This window comes from Theropithecus gelada, chromosome 6 (genome assembly GCF_003255815.1).
Source record: "Theropithecus gelada isolate Dixy chromosome 6, Tgel_1.0, whole genome shotgun sequence".
Classification (NCBI taxonomy): Eukaryota; Metazoa; Chordata; class Mammalia; order Primates; family Cercopithecidae; genus Theropithecus; species Theropithecus gelada.
The window spans coordinates 133,250,388-133,259,183 of record NC_037673.1 but is presented as its reverse complement, the minus strand read 5'-3'; the positions used below and the strand labels follow the sequence as shown (position 1 = coordinate 133,259,183).

The 8,796-nt window shown below is 37.6% G+C and overlaps 1 pseudogene; it reads right to left on the bottom strand.

Moving 5' to 3' along the window:
• Positions 1 to 7,107: 7,107 nt before the first annotated feature.
• Positions 7,108 to 7,956, bottom strand: LOC112626874 (annotated as a pseudogene).
• Positions 7,957 to 8,796: the final 840 nt, after the last annotated feature.

The window sequence follows — 8,796 nt, the reverse complement described above, 5'->3', positions numbered from 1 at the left end:
GAAATACCTTCCCCCTTGAAGGGCTCAGCTCCCTTTTCCTTTTGCACAGAGGATGAGAGGACATGAAGGCCTGAATCCTCTGGTGGGCGTAATGCCTGGCTACACAGCACTCATGCTGAGGCCCTGAAAAGATGAACTGCCTTGGACAGACTGTGAGAGCAATGAGTAAAATCCAGCTCTCATTTCCATCCACTGGAACTCAGACCTCATCAAACGCCCACAACAGTTTTAAAGAGAATGTTAGTTACAATCCAGAGCTAATTAAAACTTTCCATAAAATGACTCTTTAAAATTTAAGTGGCCTTGAATGCTAACAGCCCAGGCTTGTCTCTAACTGCAGAAATATTGTTAACACATTAGCATAGCAATACCAGCCATTGAATTTGCTCGGCAATTTCGAAATAATGATGTTTTGAGTGTTTCCAGCTGAAATGGTGTGTCCCTTTCAATTCTGACCTAGCAGCCATCAGCCTCCTCCCTCCACTGCTTCCCCCATACTGATGTCATCCCTCTGAGACCAACATCAAGTTTCTTGCAGCAATATTTGCAACTGCCCAGGGCTCCTAGGTTTAGTTCTACTCTGATGCCTATCTGCTTAGTTTGGACTTTTTATTTTCACCTCCCCTTGAAAACACAGACTATGTTCATGTGGATTACACTGTATGTAAGTTGAGGGTATAAAATGCACCAAGCTCATTTCTGTCCCTTAGAGGCTCTGGGACTTTAGAACAAGTTATTAGGACATTATGGCTACTAATGACAATAATTGTTAACATTTGTTGAGCACTTACTATGTGCCAAGCACAATTTACATACATTACCCAAATTCCCCCAACAAACCTCATTTTTATTTATTCTGTTTAACAAACAGCTATAAAGTACTCACTACAACACTCAGTATGTGCCAGACACTGTTGTGTTTTATGTACATTCACAACTTAATCCTTGTAACAATCTCAACAAAGCAGATATAGTTATTATTTCCATTTTACAGATGAGTGAACTCGGATGCAGATGGATTAAGTAACTAGAGATTTAGTGAGCAAAGTAACACAACCAATAAGTATAACAATGAAACAATGCCAGGGTTCAAAACCATGGACTCAGACTCCAGAATCCATATCCTTACTGTACACCACCAGTCTTCCAAATTGAGCATGCTTTGGAATCACCTAGAAGGCTCATGGAAACATAAATGACTGGGTCCTAACTACCCCCTCCTCCACCATGCCCAGTTTTGATTCTGTAGTTGGGCCTGAGAATATGCATTTCTAAAAAGTTGCTAGGTGATGTTGATGCTGCTGTTTGAGACTGCTCTAGACTGTGTTCTAATATTCCAATTATCTCCCTTATTACAACTGAGGAGACTGAGTCTCAGGTTAACTAAATTACCCAAAACTACATAGCGCAGAAGTAGCTGAACTGCACTTTGGTTGTTCTAAAATACACAAAACACCCTGAATCTTAGTTTCCCCATCTTGATAATGGGGATATGAATATCACCTAACTTACAAACTTGTTAATACTAGCCAAAGAAATTAACATTATAGACTATGGCATGTAGCAAGTGCTGAGTGCTTGCTTGTATCCTGAAAAACCCTGTATACTGTATCGCCAAATAAAAATTAAATTGTGTTGAATCCATCCAATTGCTCAGAAACAAACTTTTGCTGTTGTTGTTGTCCAGATGCTCCTGACATCTCTAGGTTCGCCTTCCCTTTAGTGCCCAAATATCAAATGTCTGAACAGGCCTTTCCCTTCTAGAGTCCAAGTTCCCAGAGCTGTCATGTTCTCTAACTGCTGGGAGACACTATTACAATTTTATAACGTATGAATAGCACCTTATGGAGTTGGCGGTGTGGCAGCCGGGCTGGTATTTATATCTTCGTTTTTGTTTGTCTTTTTCCTTAGATCCAGAATAAGAATAAATCAAATTTCCTCTTACTTCCAGTCTGGGGCCTGCCTCTTGATGCTGTTATATACAGAGATAAGTTAATACACTTAAAAGTTTAGTTCTCCATTGCCTCAGCCTTGACAATTTTGCATAAACAAAATATTCTTGTATTCTCCCCCACCCCTCTATAATACAAAGGCAAAGCAAAACAAACAAACAAAAAACTCTGCTTTCAAAATTGGGTCTAAGCATTCATGTCAAGGGAGGAAAAAGGCTGAGAAACACTTTGATTTAACAATCTCACTTCTAAGGATTTACCCTGAAGATTGATTCTCAATAATATTAAAACCACTCATATGAGCAATATTATTCATTGAAGAGTTATTTATTATAGCAAAATATTAGAATGAATGAAATGTCTAGTCATAAAATACTGTTGGTGTTTTCATACGGTGAAATGATACGCATCTGTAGAAATAAATAAGGATGATATTTGCAAAATGATCTGTCATAATTTCCAGAATATGTATCTTTAAGTGAAAAGAAGCACAATGCAAAAAATTATATATAGTATTTTACTGTTTATGTTAAAATAAATTTCCTTGGTGTTTGCCCAAAGGAGCTGAAAACTTATGTCCACACAAGAACTTGCAAATGGATGTTTAAAGCAGGTTTATTTATAACTGCCAAAATTTAGAAAGAACCTAGATGTCCTTCAGTAGGCGAATGGGTAAGTCAACCATGGTACATCCAGACAATGGAGTATTATTAAGTGTTTAAAAAAAAAAAAGAAAAAGAAAAAAAACAAGCATCAAGGCATGAAAAGATACAGAGGAACCTTAAATGCATAATATTCACTAAAGAAACCAATCTGAAAAGGTTACATATTTTATGATTCCAACTACATGGCATTCTGGAAAAGATAAAACTATGAAGACAGTAGAAAGATTAGTGGTTTCCAGGAGTTGGAGGTGGAGGGGATGAATAGGCAGAGCATGTAAAAGTGTTAGAGCAGTGAAAACACTCCATAAGATACTAAAATGGTGGACACATATCATTATACACTTGTCCAAAACCATAGAAAGTAAAACACCAAGAGTGAACCCTAATGCAAACTATAGACTTTGAATGATTATAATGTGTTCACCAATTTTAACAAATAAACCATTCTGATGAGGATGTTGATACTGAGGGATGTTGCATGTGTAGGGGCAGTGGATATATGGGAAATCTCTTTATCATTGTATCATTCTCTCAATTTTGCTGTGAGCCCAAAACTGCTCTAAACAATTAAATACTTCTAAAGAATCCAGAGAATTTAAAAAATAATGAGTGTGTGTGTGTGTGTGTGCTATTTTGCAAAAAGAAACACAGGAAGAATAAACCAGAAACCAATAAAATTAGTTACCTAATGTCTTAGTCCATTTGTGCTGCTATAAAGGAATACCTAGGCTGGAAAATTTATAAAGAAAATACATTTGTTTGGCTAATGGTTCTCCAGGCTGCATAAAAAGCATGGCGCCAGCATCTGCTTCTGTTGAGGTCCTCAGACTCCTTCTACTCCTGGTGGAAGGTGAATGGGAGCCAGAATGTGCAGGGATCATATGGTGAAAGAGGAAGCAAGAAAGAGCAGGGAGAGACACCAGTCTCTTTTTGACAATCAGCTCTTGAGGAAACTAATAGCATGAGAACTCCCTCACCCCCACCACCCAAGGAGGGCATTAATCTATTCATGAGGGATCTATTCCCATGACCCAAACACTTCCCATTAAGCCCACCACCAACATTGAGAATCAAATTTCAACATGAAATTTGGAGGGGTCAAATAAACCTTACTGTAACAAGTAACTAGTAATGTACGAGAATGGGTAGGAATACAGTATAGGAGTGACGGAAGAAATTGGAGTCTTTCCAAGTATATCCTTTTTATAGTTTTCTTTTGATTCCATGTTAATGTTTCACATATGCTAAATAATAAAAATAAATTAATAAAGATGGAGGAAAGCTAAAAAGAAATTTAAACACAGACTATTGATCCTATGTTAATATCAAATAGCTATCAAAAGCATAGAAAAGAAAACCAGGATTTGTCCAAGTAACTCTTGAATATATCACTAGATACAATTGCTGAGATTTATTTTAAGGACAAAAAGAACAACAAAGAAACCTTGAACTCTATTTAGAAGATTTGTTTTGATAGTAGTATTGGAGTAGTAACTTTGAAAGCACTAATCATTGTATTGTGAACTTGAGCAATGAGTAACTATATTGATACTGAGAACCTGAGTTCTCATTATGCCTATTTACAGACTATTCATTCTCATTGTACAAGAAGGAATATACAAATATAAAATGCAGAAATTCAATGGAGAAAAAATAGCCATTTCAACAAATGGTACTGGAACAATTGAATATCAAAATTCAAAAAACATCTAGAAATGACCACTTAAATAAATGAACTTAAATAAATGAACTGTAGACCTAAATATAAATTGCAAAATTATACAGCTTCTAGAGGAAAATACAGAAGAAAATCTAGGTGACCTTGGGTTTGGTGATTAGAGGTAATAAAAAAGCATGATCCATGAAAGAAAAAATTTGATAAGTTGTAAAAAAGTTAAAATCTTTTACTCTGTGAAAGACACCATTAAAAGAATGAAGGCCAGGCATGGTGGCTCACGCCTGTAATCCCAGCAGTTTGGGAGGCCATGGTGGGCAGATCACGAGGTCAGGAGATCGAGACCATCCCGGCCAACATGGTAAAACCCTGTCTCTTCCGAAAAAAAAAAAAAAATTAACTGGGCCTGGTGGTGCACCTGTAGTCCCAGCTACTCTGGAGGCTGAGGCAGGAGACTTGCTTGAACCCAGGAGGCAGAGGTTGCAGTGAGCTGAGATCGCGCAACTGCACTCCAGCCTGGGCGACAGAGTGAGACTCCATCTCAAAAAAAAAAAAAAAGTAAAGATAGCAACAGACTGGGAGAAAACATTTACAAAACATGTGTGTGATAAAGGACTTACATCCAAAATGCAAATACACTTGAAGCTCAACAATAGGAAAACAAACAACACAATTTAAAAATGGGCAAAAGATCTGGGGCTGGGCATACTGGCTCATGCTTGTAATCCCAGCACTTTGGGAGGCCGAGGTGGGTGGATCACCTGAGGTCAGGAGTTTGAGACCAGCCTGGCCAACATGATGAAACCCAGTCTCTACTAAAAATACAAAAATTAGCCAGGCTTGTTGGTGGGCAACAAGAGTGAAGCTGTCTCAAAAAAAAAAAAAAAAAAAAAAAAAAAAAAAAAAAAAAAAAAAGATCTGAATAGACACATCATCAAAGAAGATATTCAGATAAAAAATAACCATGTGAAAAAAATTCAAAATTATTTGTCATCAAGGAACTTTACATTAAACCAATGAGATACTACAACACACCTACTTAAATGGCAAACAAACAACCCCAAAAAGAAAACCTGGCCAAGCAGCAAAAGTTCTCATTCATTACTGATGGGGACGAAAAATGTCATGTTGGAAAACAGTTTGTCAATGTTTTACAAAGCTAAACATAGTCTTACCATATAATTCAGCCATCATCTTCCTATTTAAAGACTTATTGCCACAGAAAATCTTGCAAGCAAGTGTTTACTGCAGCTTTATTCATAATCGACAAAGACTGGAAGCCACAAAGAGGTCATTCAATAGGTGAATAGATATTTATTCACTGATTAAAAAGAGATGAGCTATCAAGCCACAAAAGGCTACGGATAGACTTTAAATGCATATTGCTAAGTGAAAGAAGTCAGTCTGAAAAGACCACACACTGTATGATTCCAATTACATGATATTCTGAAAAAGACAAACTATATAGAGGTAGTAACAGATTCACGGTTCGGGGGAGGGGTAGAGGGTTAAACAGGTGAAACACAACAGATCTTTAGGATAATACAACTATTCTGCATGATACTATAATGTTAGATACATGACATTATTTTCAAAGTTTATAGAATTTTATAGCACAAAGAGAGAACTTTAATGTAGACAAACAAACAAACAAACAAACAAAAAACATTAGGAGCTCCAGGAATCCCAGGAAGGAATTCAGACTGTGATAAGAGACTGATTGTTATCACAAATATAAAACACTACAGCACTGAAGGGGGTAGAATAGGTAATGACCCATGTAACTTTAGTCTAGAAGTAAAGTCTGTAAGACTAAAGTCAAAAGGGACTCAAATAAGCACTGTATGCTATTTGATAAAATTGTTTCTTATGGGGAACAGATTAATAATCCAGATACTGCTACACATGTATACTGCAACTGAGCAATTAAGTAAATGTACAGTAGAAGCGTGGGAGCCAGGTTCCTCACTGTTAAAGAAGGGGGCTACAGATAAGCAAGGGGTTATAGATAAGCATGGAATGGTCCCTGTGGCAACTCATTACAGTTGGAGACATCAGTATGAATTTATATTTAGCTTAATACAGATACAGAAATATTTATGGATAAATGTATATTCATAATTTAGTATATACGTATGTATTTCCTTGTTCTGGTAGCAGCGAGGGGCTAAGAAAAACAGCATCCCAGCAGCAATGAACACACCTAGAATCCAGATCTTGGTCTATAATACAATTACAGGAACCTTTAAAAAGAACCAAGATTCCTTGGAAAAATGGCTGATTACAGTATTGGGGCAGGAAACAAACAAGATGAGCCTCGAGCATCTTGTAATATCATAAAGTAAGGAAGTGCTTAAAAATTAAAAGAAACTTACAATGATGGGTTTATGTCAGAGGAACAGAGGGACACAGAACCCAACTGCAAGAACTTCCAATGGTCAAAGCGAGAACAATTTGAACAACAAAATACAGTAGTATTGGGTTATAACCCAAAGTGTAACATAAATATCCATAAGTCCACACTGAAAATGACTAAATAAATAATTGATGGAGAAGAAACAAATGTCCCTTTCAAAAGAATTCCAAGTGAATCATGTAGATACTCCATTCTTTTTAATCATTAGTGATGTATGCAAACAACTTTCAAATACATTTTGACATCAAAGTCAGGCAATTCACTTGGAAGAACATTATAACGAAAACCACTGAATTTTTGTAGTAAGATGTTTAATGTCAACTTTGATTATGGGAATACTTTACATCTCACACAAAGAAAGCACTGGTACTTAGAAACTTAAGAAAATTACTAGAACTGTTAAGACTGAGGTGAAGAATTGGTACAGCCTTCCACAGTTTCAAAGAGGTAGTGATAGATACTTGTCCTCCTGGCAATATCAAATGCAGTTTCTTCCAAGTTGTTTTTCAGCCCTGGCTTGATGTAACAACTCACCAGGAGGAGTTCTAGGATATCCTTGCTGTCTCTGTTCCCAGCAGCAAGATGCAAGGGGGCCAAGAGGCCTTTTGTTTGGGCATTGATATCTGCATCATGCTGCAGTAAGAAAGAAGCCACTTGTATTATTCTACTTACAAGCACTGTGCACGGGCGTCCAGCCATCCACAGTCACTGCATGAGCATCTGCTCCCTGCGCAATGAGCTCCTGGACAATATCTAAGTGTCCACTGTAGGCTGCACGATGAAGAGGGGTATACTCATCTTCATCTCTAGTGTTCACATGAGCGACCTTTTCAGAAAGTAATCTCCGCACTGTAGTAAGCCGATTTTTTTCAGCAGCCCAAAGAAACAATTTGCTTGGGTCTTTTTCCCTTTTTTTTTTTTTCTTGCAACTGATACCACTCTTCATTTTTTTCATCTTGCTCCTTGTCTTCATCAGAACTGCCTACCCAAAGACTTTGAGTACCAGTAGGAATAAGGTGTCCATATGTTTCCAAAAATTCAAGTTGGTTACAGTGTTCAGAAAAATCCAAGGAATTCCCTTGGTCTGGTATTCCATCATTATTTCCTTTTTCTTTTTCCATTTTTACTACTATTCTAAATTAAAAGCATTTCAAATGCCAGGGTATAAATAACCTTTCTAGAGATGAATTATGACTGCTTTATTCATCAAGATCTGACAGAAGGGAAAATAGCCGCCGTGCATCTCACTTCCGGGAGCATTTTTTTAAACAAACTTTTATTATTATACTTTAAGTTCTGGGGTACATGTGCAGAATGTGCAGGTTTGTTACATAGGTATACATGTGCCATGGTGGTTTGCTGCACCCATCAACCCCTGACCCACACTAGGTATTTCTCCTAATGCTCTCCCTCCCCTTGCCCCCCACCCCCCAACAGGCCCCAGTGTGTGATGTTCCCCTCCCTGTGTCCATGTGTTCTCATTGTTCAACTTCCACTTATGAGTGAGAACACGTGGTGTTTGGTTTTCTGTTTTTGTGTTAGTTTGCTGAGAATGATGGTTTCCATACTCCATTCTTAAGAAGGGGAGCATAAATCTGTACTCTTTAATTGTAGGCTTCTCATAGTGACGTCCTTTCAAAGAGTACAGCATGGAAAGGAAGGAAGGAGGGAAAGAGTAACTTTACAGTGAAGAAACCCAACAAAACACCCATGGCCAGGTGATCAGGGCCAACATCAGCAGTGAGAAACCATGTTGATAAAATGTGATGAAAATGGCACTTTACCTCTGTGGTTTTCCCCCCAAAGCCCACAATCTCAGTCTAATTGTGAGGAAAGATAACAGACAGATCCAATTTGAGAGGCATCCGACAAAATATCTGACCAGTATTCAAAACTGTCAAGGTCATCAAAAACGAGAAAAGCAAGAGAAGTTTTCATAGCTAAGAGGATCCTAAAGGGACATGATGTGAGTGTAAGGTAGTATCTTGGATAGGATCCTGGGACAGCAAAAGGACATAAGGAAAAACTAAGCAAATCTGAGTAACTATAAACTTTCAGTTATTAAAAATATGGTCTCAATGTTGGTTC